The sequence below is a fragment of the Mauremys reevesii genome, unplaced genomic scaffold, assembly GCF_016161935.1.
Source record: "Mauremys reevesii isolate NIE-2019 unplaced genomic scaffold, ASM1616193v1 Contig86, whole genome shotgun sequence".
In the NCBI taxonomy this organism is placed as follows: domain Eukaryota; kingdom Metazoa; phylum Chordata; order Testudines; family Geoemydidae; genus Mauremys; species Mauremys reevesii.
In genome coordinates, this window is record NW_024100902.1 from 12053 (window position 1) to 32423 (window position 20371).

The 20371-nt window shown below is 52.7% G+C and overlaps 1 protein-coding gene across 6 annotated transcripts in view; it reads right to left on the reverse strand.

The window, feature by feature from the left end:
* Positions 1–6262: 6262 nt before the first annotated feature.
* The window catches only part of LOC120394975 (maestro heat-like repeat-containing protein family member 7), a 174197-nt gene continuing 160088 nt past the window's right edge, over positions 6263–20371 (reverse strand). The window contains exons 24-25 of one of the 6 annotated variants that reach the window (XR_005592448.1): positions 7169–7444; positions 6263–6279 (exon numbers count right to left, since the gene is read on the reverse strand). The gene's annotated coding sequence lies outside the window, so the exon portion shown is untranslated. Of the gene's footprint in view, positions 6280–6946; positions 7445–16509; positions 16566–18220; positions 18511–20371 lie in introns of those variants that run through there. The other 5 variants (XR_005592446.1, XR_005592445.1, XR_005592447.1 and 2 more) reach the window with 5 other exon arrangements.

Sequence of the window (20371 nt, forward strand, 5' to 3'; positions counted from 1 at the left end):
CCGCAGGTTTTACATCCACCAGGCAGCAGGCGCTAGGCTCACTACTGCTTCTTCTTGGGCCTTGCTTTAGGTCGCGCCTGCTTCTGGCAACCCTTATGAGAGTGTAAATGTAAGGTATTGCAGGCTGTTCCTCTACATCTTCTTTCAAAATTGACTCTTGGTCCCGAGGTGATGATTGGTTCACTGGGGTGGTGCATTCTTACACTGACATGTATCCACTCTGCAATGCCAGACAGTTTAACAGCTATCTGGCTAGTAAGCAGTGCCTGATGATTCTCTGATGTTCTTTAAGTCTCTTTACTACTTCTTCCTTGACTCTGGCTATAACCATGGCCTTCACACCTTATCTTTCCTGATGCAGACATTCCTCATTCACACAAAAAGACTGAGAATACAAACAGATACTGTTTTAAATACTCTGTAAAATGCTACAGTGTAATGTTAAAGATCAGAATTTCTCTAGGTGTGTGTGTGTGTTCAATCTCTTGCCTTATTTTTTTTTTTTTTTTGCATCAAATCAATCAAATCTAATTTTTTTCTTTTCTATTAGATTCCAGAAGCGCCCTGGAGGAGGAGGGAGGGGAATGATCTATTGACTTGGAATTATAGTAGAGCTTATTCTAGCAGTAGAGTCTAAAAACTGTGTGTGTCCTATCTACGTCCTGGGTAGGTAGGTTTAGGAGTTCTTTTTTTTTTTAGTTATGATTTTGAAGAGCTGGTTGTTTTCAGCTACAGAGTTTCCATTTCACACCCCCCACCCCCATGTATGTAAGGAGCTTTTAAGCATCATTGATATATGTAGAATACGAATGAATGCATTGATTTTTTTGTCCTGCGATTGTGGAATTGTCTGGGATCAATTTCACATTTCCCGGCAAGCAGTGTGTCAGCAGCTGCCAGAGTGAAGATAAGAGTGAGGGCTCGTAGCTGGGAAATCCTTGACTGCATCCCAGCTCTGCTTCTGAGTGGGGTTTTGGTCCAGCTGGTTAGTGAGCTGGGAGCCAGAGACACAACTTCAAATGCTCCCAAAGTGTGTGACGTTGGAACTGGGATCTTACTCTGGGCTCATCTCATCCGTAGCTTGACCACCTGTGAATGGTTTCTTGTATTGGTCAGTTAGGAATTTTTTTGGCGGGGCAGAGGTCAGTATTTCTCTCTGTTTGAATATCTGGGAGGGCACATCTCAGCCAGGGCAGGAACACCAGTCTGAGAGTGGACTGGGATGTGGCTGCAGACCCAGCATTTAGAAATATTAAGGGTCTGAGCTATCCACACTTGCTGCTGGATAAAAGAATTGTCACTGTGGATTCCCCAGACCTTAAGACACCAGCAGCTGAGGAACAGGTGCCACCAAAGGCGCATGTTGGAGGCAGGGCCCTTCTGGTTCTGATAAACTCAACTGAGGGAACCGCAGTCACGGTTTTACATCCACCAGGCAGCAGGCGCTAGGCTCACTACTGCTTCTTCTTGGGCCTTGCTTTAGGGTCATCGCCTGCTTCTGGCAACCTCTACGAGAGTGTAGAATGTAAGGTATTGCAGGCTGTTCCTCTACATCTTCTTCTGGAGTCAAAATTGACTCTGCGTGGTCCCGAGGTGATGATTGGTTCACTGGGGGTGGTGCATTCTTACACTGCGAAGCATGTATCCACTCTGCAATGCCAGACAGTTTAACAGCTATCTGGCTAGTAAGCAGTGCCTGATGATTCTCTGATGTTCTTTAAGTCTCTTTACTACTTCTTCCTTGACTCTGGCTATAACCATGGCCTTCACACCTTATCTTTCCTGATGCAGACATTCCTCATTCACACAAAAAGACTGAGAATACAAACCAAACAAAAGGCATTGCATTTCTAAATATCTGCATTTCAGTACATTCCATAGCTATTGCAGTATGTTTTTAACTTTTATTTGTTTTTGTAATAGGTTGTTCTGTAGCTGGTATTAGCTTTTTCTGATTTTCTGAAAGACAAGAATAACATTTTTCTACCCCTTTCAGGCTGGCATTGATTATCGCTTAAAAGATTCCTTTCTTTTACAAATACCCTTGCTGATTGCAGACAAAACAGAGGAATTACCCCCATATTTTCCTGTGCGTTTTTGTTCTACAGGCAGGCCAGGTTTTAATGGCTTCTACTTTTTAAGGGTTATGGGGAAATTATTCCATTGTTTAGTTATTAAATCCATGAGGTGGTGTACCTCAAGTTTTTCTTCTTATATAGCAGACCAAGTTTGTAATGTTTTTTCCCGCTGTGTTAAGCTTTAAGTTTATTCACAGGTAATAGCTGAGAAGCATCATTACCATATTACCTTAAAGGATTTTCCCAAAAATCATACACACTATACATTGTTACGGGGGTGCTTACTAACATTACATTTATTTCAATGTTTAATATTAACAATAACGTTAGCGTCATATCTATTAAAGATATCTTGTTATACCATGTCTTTTATTTAGGCAATTTCTTTTGTGCTGGCAGTTTTCACCTTACTTTATCAGTTAGGTCATTTGCATCAACACAGGCTTGGCTTTTGGATTCAAAGCCATCAGCAGGGCTCAGAGACTCTGTCTTAAAAGGGACACAATCAACTTCCACCAGAATGTTGATTTCTTTCCACTTTCAACTCCTGCTTGCAAAACACACAGAGATCTGAAAAAGAAAACACACAGTCTATTGCGGCTCTTTTTGGAGCCCTAATAGGATTTGAATTCAGCAGCACGTTTCATTTGCATTTCTTTTACCCCTTTCTACAATATACACTGCATATGTCCTAGGAAAAAAGCGCATTCCTTCTATACTACAACTTTTTTTTTTAAACATTAGCCATATCAATTTTTACATAAGGTGTAACTGTTTTTGATTTTAAAGAGTTTTCATGTACCCTTATCAAAGTGACAGTCTGATTACACAGAGCCATTTGAAGGCTCAGTGTTTTTAACGTTGCTTCTTTTTGTTTTGTGCACCCAGGGGCGGCTCTAAAAATTACACCGCCCCAAGCAGGGCGGCGCGCTGCCGCCTTCCCGGTCCTGCGGCGGGGCAGAAGTGTCTGCGGAGTGCGCTGCTCCCGGCTCGGTGGAGCATCCGCAGGCATGCTGCGGGAGCTCCGTCCGAGCCGCGGGACCAGCGCAGCCTCCGCGTCATGCCTGCGGGAGCTCAAGCGGAGCGGGAAGAGTGGACCCTCCGCAGTCATGCCTGCGGCAGGTCCGCTGTTCCCGGCTCGTGGACCTCCCGCAGGCATGACTGCGGAAGGTCCGCCGGAGCCAAATGCTGCCCTGCCCCGACAATGCCGCCCCACGCGCCTGCTTGGCGCGCTGGGGTCTGGAGCCGGCCCTGTGTGCACCTCACCTCTGCTGCTGCTTCAGAGGGTCACTGTTAATTTCTTATTCTTTCACTACAGCTCTTATCTGTTATCGTTACAAAAAAAACCCTATTCAAACAAACAAAAAGACCCCAGAATCTCTCCCTATTCTCCTGATTTTGACTGCCCTATTGCAGCCATGACTTGGTCTTTATTTAAAAACATTTTACATTTTATAAAGAATCAAGTTACCCCTTAAGGGTTAAATGCTAAATCCCAAAGCCAAACACCACTAATTACCTGTGTCTTGCAAAAAGGTTTATCTGTTTTGAAACTTTAAATTAAAAGAGTCAAATGAATTTTTAGTGTCATTAAAAACAAAAACAAAACCAATGTATCTTACACCTACAAAACAAGAGTTTTACAAACCAGATGTGCTGGTTTAGATTCTTAGAACTTTATGCATTTTCCACAGACAAATAGAGACATACACATTTTCTTGTCCTTAACATTCCTTTACACTGCTTTGTTTTTACATAGCTGTATATATATTTGGATTATTTACAGGCATTCTTCTGGAAAAGGGCCCATTTTCCCTTCAGAATGGCTGCAAAGAAACCAAGCATTCTCTCTCTTTAACATGGTCCTTTTTAACATTTTCACAAGGTTTAATTGCTTAATTCTCTCCAGCCTCTGTAGAGTTAACTTTTCACTCTCTTTCCTTAAATCACTGGATCTCCCAAAATGACACCTTTATCACCTCAGATTTCACCATTTTAAGTATTGTTCCAGGGGTTCATGCCTGCACTTACTGCTTTTCTTACTGCCAACACTATGCCCTTAGGGCTTCCAACCTGTTTTTCAGTTTCTTTATCTGTTGCTTGCCTGCTTTTCTGGGCCCGATCCTGCTTTTTTTTCCAATGAACCATTTGTGAGTGATACTGTGGTCACTTCACAATTTTGAAAGAAATGTTTAAGGAAAGGGACCAGGAAGGGTGGGGGCTAGTTGAGGAGCTCACCCTCTTTGCTGAATTGGTAGTGGAACACTAAAGAATCAGTTTTTGAAGCAGACAACAAAGGGGAACAGAACAAGGAGCTTTTTGTCCTTTTTACAATGAGACGGGAGTATTAAAGGGGTTGGATCGATCCGGGGTGGAGGTTTTTTGAGAACGGGGTAAAGGGGAGCGCTCAGTCTGGTGGTGGGAGAGGAGGCTTTTAATAAGGATTTTAACTTATTATTTGAATATTTGAGAGAGGTGAGTTTTGATTTTGTCCAGCTACGATTTGCCTCTTCCCACCACTGAATGAAACAATTAACCTCTTCTTTAGCCAATTTAGTTTTCGGTTGGCCGAGTTTGTTCTTTAAGACGTCCACTCGGTCTTTGTTCCAAGATTTTAACAGTGGCCACTGAGTTTTGGAATCCCCCTGAGTTAGCCTAGACCATTTTTCCAGAAATTTACAGGAGTCCGGACCCCTCCTAAATATATAAAATGAGCCAGCGTTCGTTTAGGGAACTGTCCCGACTTAGACGTCTGGTTACCCATATGGGAGGACTTCACACACCAATCGCACAAGAAGGAAATTCGGGTTCTTTAGAGCGATGCCCGGTGCAACATACAAAAGGAGCCCACAGGCTACTGCCTCAATCGCCCTTGCTTTCACACCAGGGGTTTTACCCAAAGTGTGGTGCAGCTGCAATTGTGCAGATTCCACTCACTCAGACCGCAGGGACAGGAACCCCTTGGTTGGCCGATCCTTGGACAGAGATGGCACCCAGACTCAAACACTCCACAGGAGGATGGATAGACACAGAGACAGGACAGTCCTCAGTCCGCACAAAACACAGAAATAATTACCTGACCAGATTCCTGATGTCAGATCCCAGGATCCCTACCAGAACAGAGAGGGAACCAACAGGTTCAATGGCGTAGACTTCACTGTGGTTGTGCGCCTTTCCATTCTGGTGGAGGACCGCTCGGGCCAAATGCCCAGGTGCCGGCTGCCACGGTCGTCCTACAAAAAACAGTCAGGAATCTCACAGCCCCAGTGAAGACGGTTGCCATCTCGGTAGAACCTCCAAATTGTCAAAGTTAGACTCAGGACTCAGTTTGTCAGACCACTCTGTTTTATTAGCACAGCGCTCTGCTAATAACACCCAGATAATGTGAGCCCCATGCAAGACACCAACTATCTTATTTATACAGATAAAAGGATGAGAACTTAACAAGATAACAAAGGAAGCAGAAGCAGATAAGTTTACCTGGGCTAGGCATGCATATCTTATTTTCTTATTAACTATTACTGATCTTCTGTTAATGTTTCGCCATTAGCACCATTGTTTATGCCTAATGTTTCTTTTCCTGGCACCTGTATTTCAACATTTCTTATTTCTGCTTAAAGGTACATACAACATTTCTTTAATCCATTCTTATTTTTACAATATAATTCATTCTACTTTCACAGCTTGCAGCTCCTCCCTGCTTGGGTCTGTAAATGGCCCTGGCCAGTCCTCAGCTCCCTCGGGGTCAGCAGCAGCCTTCCAGCTTGGGAGCTCACAGGAGGCATCTGGCTCCTCTGGCGGCTGCCTCCCAGCTGAGTTCTCCAGCCACCTTTTGTACTTCCACTCTCCTGTACGTGCCAGCTCCAGGGGCTTGCTGCCTGCCAAAAACCTGGCGAGGAGGGGACGCTCTGGATGGGGTAGTCCAGAGCACTCAGCGTCAGCCTAACTCTGCTCCCATGGCGAGCGGGAGGGAAGGCGCCATTCTGTTGACCTCAGTGGGAGCAGAAGGAGGCCAGTGCTGAGCACATCTGCATATGCCACCCAGTGTGAGAAATGCCACGAGCCCCCCAGGACTCATAGCCTGCAGCCGTACTGCTGGGCAGCTCACCAGCCGTGGAGACTGGAATTCCAGGTGCCCGGTCCAGACCGCACCCCCACCGATGTGCCTCATGCGAAGGTGCAAATCCTGGAACAGCCCTGGCTGAAAGCACAATGCCGCTTAATCACAGGAATAAGGAGCAGCCTTGTAATGTACAATCAAAGGGGAAGCACATTCCCATAAACTATATATGCCGCACCCCTTCTGCGGGGCAGTAATTCATAGCACACCCCCTGGAGTACCCCTGCTATTGTCTGTAGCTGGGGGCATTCACCTCTTAGAACTATGGAGTTATATTGGTTTCTTGTCTTCAAAATCTGCCTCCTAGTGGTTGCATGTGATTGTGCTTTCAGGGGGCAACACAGGCGAAAGGACAGCACAAATCGAGAGGTTCTTTTGGGTGCAGTCATCCCCATGGTACCATGTAAGTTGGGAAGACAGGGAACAAATGCCTCTGTGCAGGGGCAGTGAGTGACAGTAACTGTGACACTGGGAGAGTTTAACTGTGTCTGTCTATTGTGGGAAGCAGGTAACAGAGAAGGATTGTGAGGGGTGCAGGAGACCAATTCACCCCCCAAGAGTCTCCTCAGCATTGGCACCAGAGGCGGGGGGAGGCTGTAGCTTAGTAACTTGGGGTGAAATGCAGAGAGGAGTCCAGGGTGGATGTAACCTCTCCCCGACCTCCTCTCTCTCCATCCCCCTTTCTGGCCCTGAAACCATCCAAGACTTGAAAGGCCATTGGCTGCCTTCACCTACCCATTGCACAAGAAGGGGGTTTAATTCAGGGAGTGGCTCCAGGCCCTGGCCTTCATTGGGAGGGACGGTTCAATGCAGGTAGCCTTCAGGGCTTCTGCAGCAATGGCGCCTCCTGCAGAACGATGGTGAAATTGACCAGTGGGGATGTAAGTTACATATCTGAGCTGCCTCCCTGGAATGGCTGTGGGCACTGCATGTACCCCTAGCGTGGCACCCAGGGGGCCTGTTCCCTTACCTGCTTCTGGGTGGCTGGGTGCAGGGAAATCCACCCTAACGGACACTGGAGACAATTTTGCTCAGCCCTGTTTCTGCATAATTTGCAGTATTTTGTCTCTGCCAGGCTCTCTTCTCCCCCATGACCACCCTTGTCCTCTCCCAGCCGTACAGGCCATGCAGCTCCCTTCGCAGCACTGGCTGTGGTACCCTCCTGGAGCTGGGACTCATTCTGTCTCATCTGCTACCATGTGTGCTGCAGCGGCAGGGCTGACTAAGGCAGTGGCATAGCCAGGTTCTAAAATCAGGGGGAGCCAACACATAAAAAAAGGTGCCACACGACATATTAAATTACACCTCTACCTCGATATAACACGACCCGATATAACAGGAATTCGGATATAACGGGACAAAGCAGTGCTCCGGAGGGCTGTGCACGCACCTGGTGGGACAGCCCCTCTCATCTTTCCTGAGGGGGCTGCTCTGCAATCTGTGGCCCCTGGAAGCAGGCAGCACACAGGAACAGGGGGTGGGGGCACAGTCCCCCACATAAGAGAGACAATCGGACAGAGGTGGGCAGGGTCTGTTGGGGGTTCACATGGGGCAGAGGGGGTTGGGGGCTGCACTGGGAGGCTCTCCAATGCAGCACCTAGCCACGCTGACTCTATGCATCATGAGGCACTCGGAAAAAAGGAGGCAGCAAGAGAGAGAGAGGCCGACAAGGAGTGCCCTTCCCCTCCCAGCTGGGTCTGAGAGTCCCTGATCTCACAGATCTCAGCACTGCAGGCACCCAGCCCCCAAGTACTGGGCTGCAGTGCAAGTTAGAGGGGCTGATACAGAGAAGTCAGGACAAGTCAGAGCACTTCCCATGTCATGATGAAAACTCACTCCCGGAAAGCTGGATGAGGTAATATGGCGGGGGGCGGAGGGGAATATATATCAAGGTGGGTGAGGTAATATCTTTTATTGGACCAGCTTCTGTTGGTGAGAGAGACAAGCTTTTGAGCTTTCACAGAACTCTTCTTCAGGAAGAAGAAAACTCCATGAAAGCTCCAAAGCTTCGCTCTCTCCCTCTCTCTCTCTCTCACCAACAAAAGTTGCTCCAATAAAAGATATTACCTGACCCACCTTGTGGCTCTAATTTCCTGGGAAGAACAGGGCTACACCAACCCAGCATACAAAAATGCAAGATTCACATGAACAGCACAGAGTGACCACCATCACACCAGGACACTATTTTCACGATTCATCTTAACATAATGTCATCATCACACCAAGCACATCTGCACAGTGAGATAAATATAGCCACATGTGCATGCCAAACATTCACAGTACAAGCACACTGGGATCCACACAGCAGGATAGTAGTGTCAGTTTAGCTCTCAGTCTGAGTCCATCCCCACTAAACTAAGTCCAAAGTTTCAGCTAAACACAGGGCACCTGCAAATAGCTGTACTAACAGCAGGATCTACACTGGCACAATAGGAGGAGTTGCATGTAAGGGCACTAATTCCCAATCCCAGTATAAGGCAGACAGCCATCCTACCAGCAGCCAGGTGCTGGCTCTCACAGCCACCTAGAGGGTTTCCAGTTCCCCGCCCCCAAGCCAGCCTCACCACAAGAAAGACCCCCTTTGAAATACACTTACCAGCTGCTGCTACTGGCTGCCTTTAGTTGGGTAAGAGGTTAGGAGCTGCTGCTGCAGAGCCAGAGAAAGCACACCTGCCACACAGTGCCACAAGAAGCAGGTAGTAGAAGGAGCTGGGGTGTCTCAGCTGCTCAGCCCCTTGCTCCAGGAGCATTTCCCCTCACTGATTGGCTGGTGGCCAAAAACCAGCTAATCAGCAAGCACTCGCACTCCCCTAGCTAGCTACCCTACTGCCCCTGCCCTGGCTGAACAGCTGATGGCTTGTGGGCAGGTGCCCCTGCCCCCTAGAGGGGGCATGCCCTGACTGACCCCCTTCTTTCCCAAGGCCCCAGCCTCTCCTCCTCCCCAGGAGCCCAGCTTGCTGGAGCTCAGTTCTTTCCCTCTCCCCCCATTCCCTAGCTGATTAGCTGTTTGTCTCCCTCCTGCTGGGAGACAGCTAATCGGCAAGGCAGGGAGGGAGCAGGGTTTATGCAGCACACTAGGGGAAACCAGCAAAGCCTGCCTGCAGGAGCCTAGCTTGCTGGAGTTCAGTTCTTCTCTTCCCCTCCCCGCCCCGGGATCAGCTGTCTCCCTCCTGCTGGGAGACACAGCTGATGGGTGCAGGCGGGGTATGCAGCAAGCTGGGGGAAGCCAGGCAGGCCAAGCTCCAGAGTGGAGCATGGGCCCTGCCCCTGGTGCCATGGTAACCTCGCCTCAGGCATGGCTTTTTTGAAAATGTGCTGAGGGGAAGCAGCTGCTTCCCCTGCACCCCACTAGCTACACTACTGGACTAAGGTCTAGTACTCCACGGCTCACCCCTTTCAGGCCCTGGATTAGCTGTTAGCACTGCAGAGCCAGTGCTAGCCCGTTCCCTCTAATCCCTGGTGATAGGGCACAGTGTCCACTTCAGAAGCCGACTCCTTTAGCCCCCAAAGCCTTGGGGGAAGCCTGTGGTTCCGAGGGGTCCCATCCCTCATGCTCCGCAGGACCCTTCTGAGGGCCCTGCTCTGCAGCCCTTATGTTGGGCAGGGCCATGTGGCTCAGCGGGAGACTTCGCTTCACAGTGCTCTCCAGCATAAGGATTACGGACCTGGGGCGGTGCTACTTGGAAGGCGGATTCTCATTAGCAACGGGATGTCCTGGCACTGACCCTCTCCCACGACCCTACTTCCTTCCTGGTCCTTTACACTCAGCCCTTCCACCTCCCGCTGACCCCTTTTTAAGGTACGATCCCCCAAAGAACACAAGCGGCAGATTTCTCTCTGAGCTGACTGGTGTCATCACATGGTCAGTGTCTCCCATGCCACCACCCCCTTCAGCCCTAACAACAAAGTCGCTTGCTTTAAGATTTCAAGGCAAAGTTTCTCTCCAAGGAGAGCTGGGTTGCGGGACCCAGGGGAGTAGGACAAATGGCCTTCATCGGTGGCCTCTTCAAAGGCAGTGGGCCAATGGCACTGGGACTGACCCAGAGCAGGGCTTGTTCCACCCCTCCCTGCCATACCCCAAAGTTCCACCCGGCGATTCTTCTGGTGCCCAGCCCTGCAACTCTCAGCTGCATTGTCCCATGCCTCACCCTGTTCGTCCAGGGACGACGCCACCTTACGCTACAGCCCTGCTTTACCCTGGGACAATGCCCAGCCTGGGGTGTTGTCTGTCTGCGTGATCCCCACCAGGCGCAGGAAGGAACACTGCTTTACATTAAGGTTCTTTTGGTGATGGGCTAACCTTACCCCTGTCCTGCATTTTGAGTGTGAACAGCTGTAGATGGAAACTGAGATGGTAGAGATGGAGCAGGACTAACCATGGCCACTTAGTCTAGCCCTCACCCTGTGTCTGTCCTGTACAAGTGTTGCAAACAGCAAGTGCCTTTTCTTGCCCTGATATGATTTTGGAGATGTCAGCATTTTCTACGGCTTTCTCCCTGTATGAGTTGTGGGATCCAGTGGAGCGGTCTGTGTTCTGTGTACAGGACAAGATGTGTATATATTTTATATCTTGCTATATTACTGTAAACACAGTTATTTAATAAATAAAATGAATAAAATCATTAAAATACATCAAAATACATCAAAATGAAACAGAGGATTGTTATGTACAAGGGGGCAGAGGAGGCTGCATGTGAGTATGTAAACGTGGGTGTCCGGGGCTCAACCCTCCCAGGGGAGGAGGGGAGCCACACCGGCCCGTTACACTGAGCAACAATACATGAGTCAATTAGGGCTCAGGCCTTCAGTTGCAAGGCTGAGCAACAATATGCAACAGTTTGGGGAAGCCCAGGCCCTCTGGTGCAGGGGCGGGGCAGCGACACAAAGAGTTCAAGAAGGCCCAGGCCCTTTGCTGCAGGGGCTGAGCAACAGTACAAATAGTTCAGCAGGCCCAGGCCCTTTGGTACAGGGACTGGGCAGCAAACAGTCTAGGAGCTCAGGCCCTTTGGGGCAGGGGCTGAGCACTGGGGTGAGGGGGAAAACTGCCACCCGTCAGTGGGGTGGCAGGGGGATGCAGGCCCATCCACTCCACTGCGTCCCGGCCCGGGGTCCTAGGCAGCGGCTACCACGGCTGATGGTCAGTGGGGATCCTGACCGCAACACACTGACATGGGTATGGGTTGATCTGCAGCCTGACTACTAATTGTCGGGTGATAGCACCCACTGTTAGTCAGGCTCGAGCGCTCGGGTAGGGCCGGACGTCTTCATGAATGCACTGCAGACGGATCGGCTTCAAACGGGGGTCGATCGGGGGTCCCAGAGCCTGGCGCACCAACGTCTGGCCGCACCCAGAGTCAATCAAAGCCTGCGTGGCTTGGTCCCCAACCATCACTGGGACCGTGAGTTTGGGGACCTGTGGTAATCGGGTCCGGCCGGCTCCTGCGTAGACCTGCCCAAAGCTACAGTCCATTTCGGGGCAGTCCCGTTGTAGGTGCCCCGCCTTCCCGCATCCAAAGCAGGGACCGAGCTCGGGACACCCGCTCCGAGGGAGGGCCACTCGGGTACTTCGGGGGGGCTCCGACGGGCCCTCGGGGCCCCCTGATTGAAGGCCGGGGTTGCCAGCCGGGAAGCCGCGTCTGAGCGCTGGGTCTGGGACCCCAGCCGGGATTCTGATCCGTGGCCTGGACCTCGCTGGCTGGGCAGGTTGGTCGGCTTCTTCTCATTATGGGGCATTCGGGCCCGGAGGTAGGTGGCCGGAAGGTGGGTCCTATGGAGGCTTCCGCAGCCAGGAAGCCTTCCATCAGCGAGACGGCGTCAGCCAAGGTCGCCGGCCGGTGTCGGAGTACCCAGGCCCTTCCCCGGGCCGGCAGGGTATGGACAAATTATTCCAAGACAACCTGCTCGGTGACCTCCTCCGCCGTCCTGACCTCTGGTTGCAGCCACCGGCGGCAGGCCTACTTCAAGGTCTGGACCACCATGTGGGTACGGGCGCCCGCAGGGTAGGTCTGGCGCCGGAACCGCTGTCTAAAGGTCTCTGGGCTGACGTCCAAAGTGTCCAGGATCGCAGCTTTTACTCGGTCATAGTCTCTGGCCTCTTCTGTCGCCAGTCCGCAGTAGGCTGCTTGGGCCGTCCCAGTCAAATACGGGGCCAAAAGAGTGGCCCATTGGTCTCGGGCCCACCCCACGACAAGGGCCACATGCTCAGACATGACCAAAAAGGCCTCGGGGTCGTCATCCGGGCCCATCTTGGTCAGGCACAGGGGGGCAGCCGAACATGCCCCCCCCCCAGTGCCCTCCCCCGCTGGCCAGTCGGCGGGGCGGGGTGCGGGGCCCATGAGGTGCTGCAGCTGGTTCCCCAGCTGCTGTACTAGCTGCTGCTGCTGCTCCAGCTGAGCTGCGTGCTGCTGCTGCTGTTGCTGGAGCTGGGCGGCATCTCCTTGCTGCTGTTGCTCCAGCTGGGCGGCATGCTGCTGCTGCTGCTGGGCTGCCTGCTGCCGCTCCTGGCTCTCCACCAGCAGCTGGAACAGCCGTTGCATATCGATGTTCCTGGCTAGGAAGGGGGTGAATCACCACCCACCTACCGGCCCCTTCTCACAGAGGCGAGGGTTCGACTCCCCACTTCTGGTACCAACTGTAAACATGGGTGTCCGGGACTCAACCCTCCCAGGGGAGGAGGGGAGCCACACCGGCCCGTTACACTGAGCAACAATACACGAGTCAATTAGGGCTCAGGCCTTCTGTTGCAAGGCTGAGCAACAATATGCAACAGTTTGGGGAGGCCCAGACCCTCTGTTGCAGGGGCTGGGCCACAACACAAAGAGTTCAAGCAAGCCCAGGCCCTCTGGTGCAGGGGCGGGGCAGCGACACAAAGAGTTCAAGAAGGCCCAGGCCCTTTGCTGCAGGGGCTGAGCAACAGTACAAATAGTTCAGCAGGCCCAGGCCCTTTGGTGCAGGGACTGGGCAGCAAACAGTCTAGGAGGCTCAGGCCCTTTGGGGCAGGGGCTGAGCACTGGGGTGAGGGGGAAAACTGCCACCCGTCAGTGGGGTGGCAGGGGGGACGCAGACCCATTCACTCCACTGCGTCCCGGCCCGGGGTCCTAGGCAGCGGCTACCACGGCTGACGGTCAGTGGGGATCCTGACCGCAACACACTGACATGGGTATGGGTTGATCTGCAGCCTGACTACTAATTGTCGGGTGATACCACCCACTGTTAGTCGGGCTCGAGCGCTCGGGTAGGGCCGGACGTCTTCATGAATGCACTGCAGACGGATCGGCTTCAAACGGGGGTCGATCGGGGGTCCCAGAGCCTGGCGCACCAACGTCTGGCCGCACCCAGAGTCAATCAAAGCCTGCGTGGCTTGGTCCCCAACCATCACTGGGACCGTGAGTTTGGGGACCTGTGGTAATCGGGTCCTGCCGGCTCCTGCATAGACCTACCCAAAGCTACAGTCCATTTCGGGGCAGTCCCGTTGTAGGTGCCCCGCCTTCCCGCATCCAAAGCAGGGACCGAGCTCGGGACACCCGCTCCGAGGGAGGGCCACTCGGGTACTTCGGGGGCTCGGCGGACCTCGGGCCCCTGATTGAAGGCCGGGTTGCCAGCCGGGAAGCCGGCCTGAGCGCTGGGTCTGGGACCCCAGCCGGGATTCTGATCCGTGGCCTGGACCTCGCTGGCTGGGCAGGTTGGTCGGCTTCTTCTCATTATGGGGCATTCGGGCCCGGAGGTAGGTGGCCGGAAGGTGGGTCCTATGGAGGCTTCCGCAGCCAGGAAGCCTTCCATCAGCGAGACGGCGTCAGCCAGGGTCGCCGGCCGATGTCGGAGTACCCAGGCCCTTCCCCGGGCCAGCAGGGTATGGACAAATTATTCCAAGACAACCTGCTCGGTGACCTCCTCCGCCGTCCTGACCTCTGGTTGCAGCCACCGGCGGCAGGCCTACTTCAAGGTCTGGACCACGGGGACGGGCGCCCGCAGGGTAGGTCTGGCGCCAGAACCGCTGTCTAAAGGTCTCTGGGCTGACGTCCAAAGTGTCCAGGATTGCAGCTTTTACTCGGTCATAGTCTCTGGCCTCTTCTATCGCCAGTCCGCAGTAGGCTGCTTGGGCCGTCCCAGTCAAATACGGGGCCAAAAGAGTGCCCCATTGGTCTCGGGCCCACCCCACGACAAGGGCCACATGCTCAAACATGACCAAGAAGGCCTCGGGGTCGTCATCCGGGCCCATCTTGTTCAGGCGCGGGGGGGCAGCCGAACATGCCCCCCCCAGTGCCCTCCCCCGCTGGCCAGTCGGCGGGGCGGGGTGCGGGGCCCATGAGGTTCTGCAGCTGGTTCCCCAGCTGCTGTACTAGCTGCTGCTGCTGCTCCAGCTGAGCTGCGTGCTGCTGCTGCTGCTGCTGGGCTGCCTGCTGCCGCTCCTGGCTCTCCACCAGCGGCTGGAACAGCCGTTGCATATCCATGTTCCTGGCTAGGAAGGGTGTGAATCACCACCCACCTACCGGCCCCTTCTCACAGAGGTGAGGGTTCGACTCCCCACTTCTGGTACCAACTGTAAACGTGGGTGTCCGGGGCTCAACCCTCCCAGGGGAGGAGGGGAGCCACACCGGCCCGTTACACTGAGCAACGATACACGAGTCAATTAGGGCTCAGGCCTTCTGTTGCAAGGCTGAGCAACAATATGCAACAGTTTGGGGAAGCCCAGACCCTCTGTTGCAGGGGCTGGGCCACAACACAAAGAGTTCAAGCAAGCCCAGGCCCTCTGGTGCAGGGGCGGGGCAGCGACACAAAGAGTTCAAGAAGGCCCAGGCCCTTTGCTGCAGGGGCTGAGCAACAGTACAAATAGTTCAGCAGGCCCAGGCCCTTTGGTGCAGGGACTGGGCAGCAAACAGTCTAGGAGGCTCAGGCCCTTTGGTGCAGGGACTGGGCAGCAAACAGTCTAGGAGGCTCAGGCCCTTTGGGGCAGGGGCTGAGCACTGGGGTGAGGGGGAAAACTGCCACCCATCAGTGGGGTGGCAGGGGGGATGCAGGCCCATTCACTCCACTGCGTCCCGGCCCGGGGTCCTAGGCAGTGGCTACCACGGCTGACGGTCAGTGGGGATCCTCACCGCAACACACTGACATGGGTATGGGTTGATCTGCAGCCTGACTAGGGTCAGCTGCCCCCGGGCCACTTCCAATTTCTCCCTCTGGGCCTACCTGGTCCGCGGCGTCCACTCCCGGGAAGTCCCACAGCATGGGCTCCTCGCAGCCCGGGTGGGGGGTAGATCCGCAGTTCCTCGGGAAGTCCGGCCAGTGCTGCTCGGGGTTCCTCGGGTAACAACAGCGGAGAGGGGAAGTCTCTGGTGGCTCGTCGTAGGTGGCACGGGAAGCTCCGGCGGGTCCTCCCGGTAGCGAGTGAGGAAGCTCCGGCCAGTCCGGGCAACTGCTCTGGGCCCCAGTGTCTTCCCAGTCACGAGCTCCTCGGGCAGGTTTGCTCGGCGGTGGCTGGGCTCTGACTGAGCTCGGATGGCCAGCTTTTATACTTCTGGGTCACCGCCTGACCCTCTGAGGGGCGGGCTCACTGTTCTGTAGCCCCGCCCTTCCGGTGTCCGGGCTCAACCTCCCAGGGGAGGAGGGGAGCCACACCGGCCCGTTACAGAGTAGTTAACCATTTGATAGCTTTCATCACCTAACAGTTTTTGGCAGGTTTCCACACCCCATCCCCATTTCTGGCGCCGTCAGCCCCTTTGACCATGCCCCTTGCTACGATACTTCCGGGGGTACCTTGGTTCAGGGGACAATTAGCTCAGTGTTAATGGCCCTAGCCTGCAGTCAGGCCAAGTAACGGTAGAGAGTCTGTTTGCCCGGGGCCCTCAATCAGGGCAGGGCATCAATCAAGAAAGGGCTCTGGCCTACAGTCAGGCAGGCAGAGCAGCAGGAGGTTCATTTGCCTGGCCCTTGATCAGGGTAGGGCAGCAGTCAAGTAGGGGGGCTCTGGCCTACAGTCCAGCAGAGCTGTCACAGTCTAGGGGAGGTTAGCTCTCTGGTGGGAGAGTCAGCACAACCGTCTGGCATCCGGATTCAGGCAGGTGCCAGACCAATTCAGGCCTCCTGACAACCAGGTGGGGAGGCTGCCACTCCTGACGTTGGGGTGGTAGGGGTAGAGGAACCCAGGCCCTCTCGTTCCACTGTGTCCCAGCTCAGGGCCCTAACAGCGGTGGAGTGGTCCGCCACTGGGTCAGCAGGGAAAGTCCAACCATAACACGCTGGCTGGCTTGTAGTCAATAATATATCTGAACCCAGTTCAGCTTCCCTGGGCTCCTTCCTACACGCCAATTCCATGTGTGCATGGGTTCCAGGGTTGTTGTTCGCTTTGGACCATGAAAAAGTTCAAGGAGCTGAGATTAGAGAAAAATCACATCAAATGTAAAAGGGCGTAAAGCCAATAGGGTTATCTATCTATCTATCTATCTATCTCCATACACCACATCTATCTAGCTAGCTATCCCGAGAGGCGGAGATAACCATGCTGGCGGCTGTGAGCCTCTTTTCCCAGAGGCAGCCACAAGGGTAAGTTCTCTCTCCCCCGTGTCCCCTCCCTGCAGCTTTCTATACTGTCCTTCTCTCACTAACCAAAAACGATCTCTTGCTGTTTTCTATACTCTCCCTCTCTCAAGCCTGGTCTACACTAGTTATTTATTTCGGAATTAGCCGAGTTAATTTGGAGAAAAAAAATCATTCCTTCCACATGACCAAACTGGTTTCTTCGATTTAAAGGGCTCTTTAATCCAATTTCTGTACTTCACCTTGGCAAGTAGAGTAGCGCTTAAATTGAGATCGCAATCCCGGATTAAAAGTAGTGTGGATGCAATTCGAAGTTATTGGCTTCCGGGAAGTATCCCAGAATGTTTCCTTGTGACTGCTGTGGACAACACTCTCAACTCTGATGCACTAGCCAGGTGGGCAGGAAAAGCCCCAGGAACTTTTGAATTTCATTTCCTGTTTGGTCACCAGCAGCACAGGTGATCAGCAGCACAGTCCACTATCATAGGCAATCATGCAGAGAGCACCATCACAAGAGACCACGCAGTCCCGGATTCGCAGATGAGCTCCAGAATGGTCCGAATGGGAGGTACTGGATTTCATCGAATGTTGGGGAGAAAAATCTGTTATGGCAGAACTACGTTAAAAAGAAAAGAACGCAAATATGTACGCTAAAGTCTCCAGGGCCATGACGGAAAGAGGCTACTCCAGGGACACAGAGCAGTGTTGTACAAAAATCAGGGAGCTCAGGCAAGCGTACCAAAATGCCAGGGAGGCAAATGGACGCTGTGGGTCACAGCCGCATACATGCCGCTTCTACCGTGAGCTGCATGCAGTTATGGGGGTGACGACACCACTACCCCACCACTGTCCGTGGATATCTCCAAGGAGGAAGTTGAACGGAGCGAGGAGGATGAGTTATTGGAGGACGAAGAGGAGGAGGAGGAGGACAGTGCACAGGCGGTAAGTGGGGAATCCATTTTCATCCCTAGCCAGGAACTATTCTTAATGCAGGAGCCAATAGCCCCCACCCCCACTCCCATGATCCTGGAGAAGGTACTTCTGGCGAGTGAGCCTGATCGGAGCCATGCGGTGGCGGGGTGGGGGGTGGGGAAAACACAGCCACGTTGGGCTGTTTGCGTTTAGTTTAAAGGGCTCATCCCTGCTCAGAGCCTCATCGGAGCCACGCAGTGGGTGCGAGTCTGTGTGTGTGTGTGTGTTGTGTGAAGCAATCATCCCAGAGAGCCTGCAGGACCTCCTTTTATACTGCAAACCTACCAGGCATTGCTTGCTATGAGAAAGGGGGCCCAGCAGTTTGAAAGTATTGAAATGAATGCGGAAGAAACAGAACCCCGCGTGCCCCTAGGGCTTATCATGGCTGGCTGCAAGCTGAATTCTGTTGCCCGGCTGTGTGTGATGTGCTGTGTACTATGAATTGCCTGTTTCACTGAGAAACAGTGTGTCCTTTGTTCTCTGAAATGTATCTTTTAAAATACTACTCTTCCTTTTTCTCCTCCTGCAGGTGCAAATGTTTCAACGCAGCCCCAATCTACTCCATCCAAGAGGCTGGTCCAGATTAGAAGGCAGAAAAAAGGAACTTGGGACGACATATTCGCCGAGCTCATGCAGTCCTCCAGCACTGATAGGGCCCCGCTGAATGCGTGGTGGTAAACAATTGCACAGTCACGTAATGCATTACAGGAACACGAAGAGAGGAGGGACGCGCGTGATGAGAGCAGGCAGGACACTATGGTCGAGCTCATGGGGGAGCAAACTGACATGCTGCCCTGTATGGTGGATCTAATGCAGGAAAGGCAGAAAGATCACAGATTGCCGCTGCTGCCCCTGTATAACTGCCCTCCCTCCTCCCCAAGTTCCATAGCCTCCTCACCCAGACGCCCAAGAACACGACGGGGGAGGCTAAGGGGACTCCACACTCAACCCCAGAGGCTCACCCAAGCAGCAGAAAGTTGGCATATGTGAACTTTTGATTTGGTTTCTGGACTTCTCCTTCCCTTCTTCTCCACCCCCATAACCCAACCCCTCCTCCCCCCATTTACCTTCTGATTTCTCTCCATGTGTTGTGCAATGAATACTAAAGAATGGTTTTTAAACAATTGTGACTTTATTTCCTTTCATATATATAGGGGGCGGGTAACTTCAAGATAAACAAACACAAGTGTCACACTGTACCCTGGCCAATCATGAAACTGTCTTTCAAAGCTTCTCTGATGCACAGCGCACCCTGCTGTGCTCTTCTAATCGCCTTGTTCTCTGGCTGTGCAAAATTGGCCACCAGGCGAGTTGCCTCAACCTCCCATTCCGCCATAAACGTCTCCCCCTTACTCTCACAGATATTGTGGAGCACACAACAAGCAGCAATTACAATTGGAGTATTGGTTGTGCTGAGATCTAACCAAGTCAGTAAACTGCGCCAGCGCTCTTTCAAACGTCCAAAAGCACATTCGACCACCATCCTGCATTTGCTTAGCCTATAGTTGAACTGCTCCTTACTACTGTCCAGGGTGCCTGTGTACAACTTCATGAGCCATGGCATTAAGAGGTAGGCTGGGTCCCCCAGGATAACTATAGGCATTTCCACATCCCCAACAGTAATTTTCTGGTCTGGGAAGTAAGTCCCTTCCTGCAGCTGTTCCAACAGACCAGAGTTCCTGAAGATGCGAGGCCATGCACTTTCCCGGCCATCCCACCTTGATGTCAGTGAAATGTCCTTTGTGATCCACCAGTGCTTGCAGCACCATGGAAACGTACCCTTACAGTTTACATATTGGCCGCCCGGTGTGCCGGGCCAAGATAGGGATATGCTCTGTCTATCGCCCCACTGCAGTTAGGGAACCCCAGCGCATTAAAGCCATCCACAATGGTCTGCACATTTTCCAAACTCACTACCCTTGATAGCAGCTGGTCAATGATTGCATTGGCTACTTGTAGCACAGCAGCCCCTACGGTAGATTTGCCCACTCCAAACTGATTCCTGACTGACTGGTAGCTGTTGGGCATTGCAAGCTTCCACAGTGCTACGGCCACGCACTTCTCAACTGTGAGGGCTGCTCTCATTTTGCTGTCTTTGTGCTTCAGGGCAGGGGACAGCAAGTCACAAAGTTCCCTGAAAGTGGTCCTACGCATACGAAAGTTTCACAGCCACTGGGAATCATCCCAGATCTGCAAAACTATGTGGTCCCATCAGTCTGTGCTTGTTTCCTGGGCCCAAAATTGGCCTTCCACGGCATGAACCTGGCCCAACACCACCATGATCTCCCAATCGCTGCATGCTGTGCTTCTAGGAACAGAGGTGTCCATGTCCTCATCAGTACAGTAATCGCGCTGTCGTCGCTACCTCGCCCATTTTTGCAGAAACTTCACATATTGCTGGATAATGCGTGAGGTATTTACAATGGTCAAGACTGCAGCAGAGATCTGAGTGGGCTACATACTTGCCGCGCTATGGTGCCTGCATGGGTAATCCTGGAAAAATGGCATGAAACGTAGGAGAGCTGTTCGGTTCAAGATGGCTGATAAAAGGCGGGAAATGGTTTCCTTCTGTAGCTTTCACTGGAGCCCAGCACTGACAACATGGAGAAATTTGCTACTGATGCAAGAATGGGAGAGCAGAGTTTGCAGCGGAAGCTGTGCTGCTCGG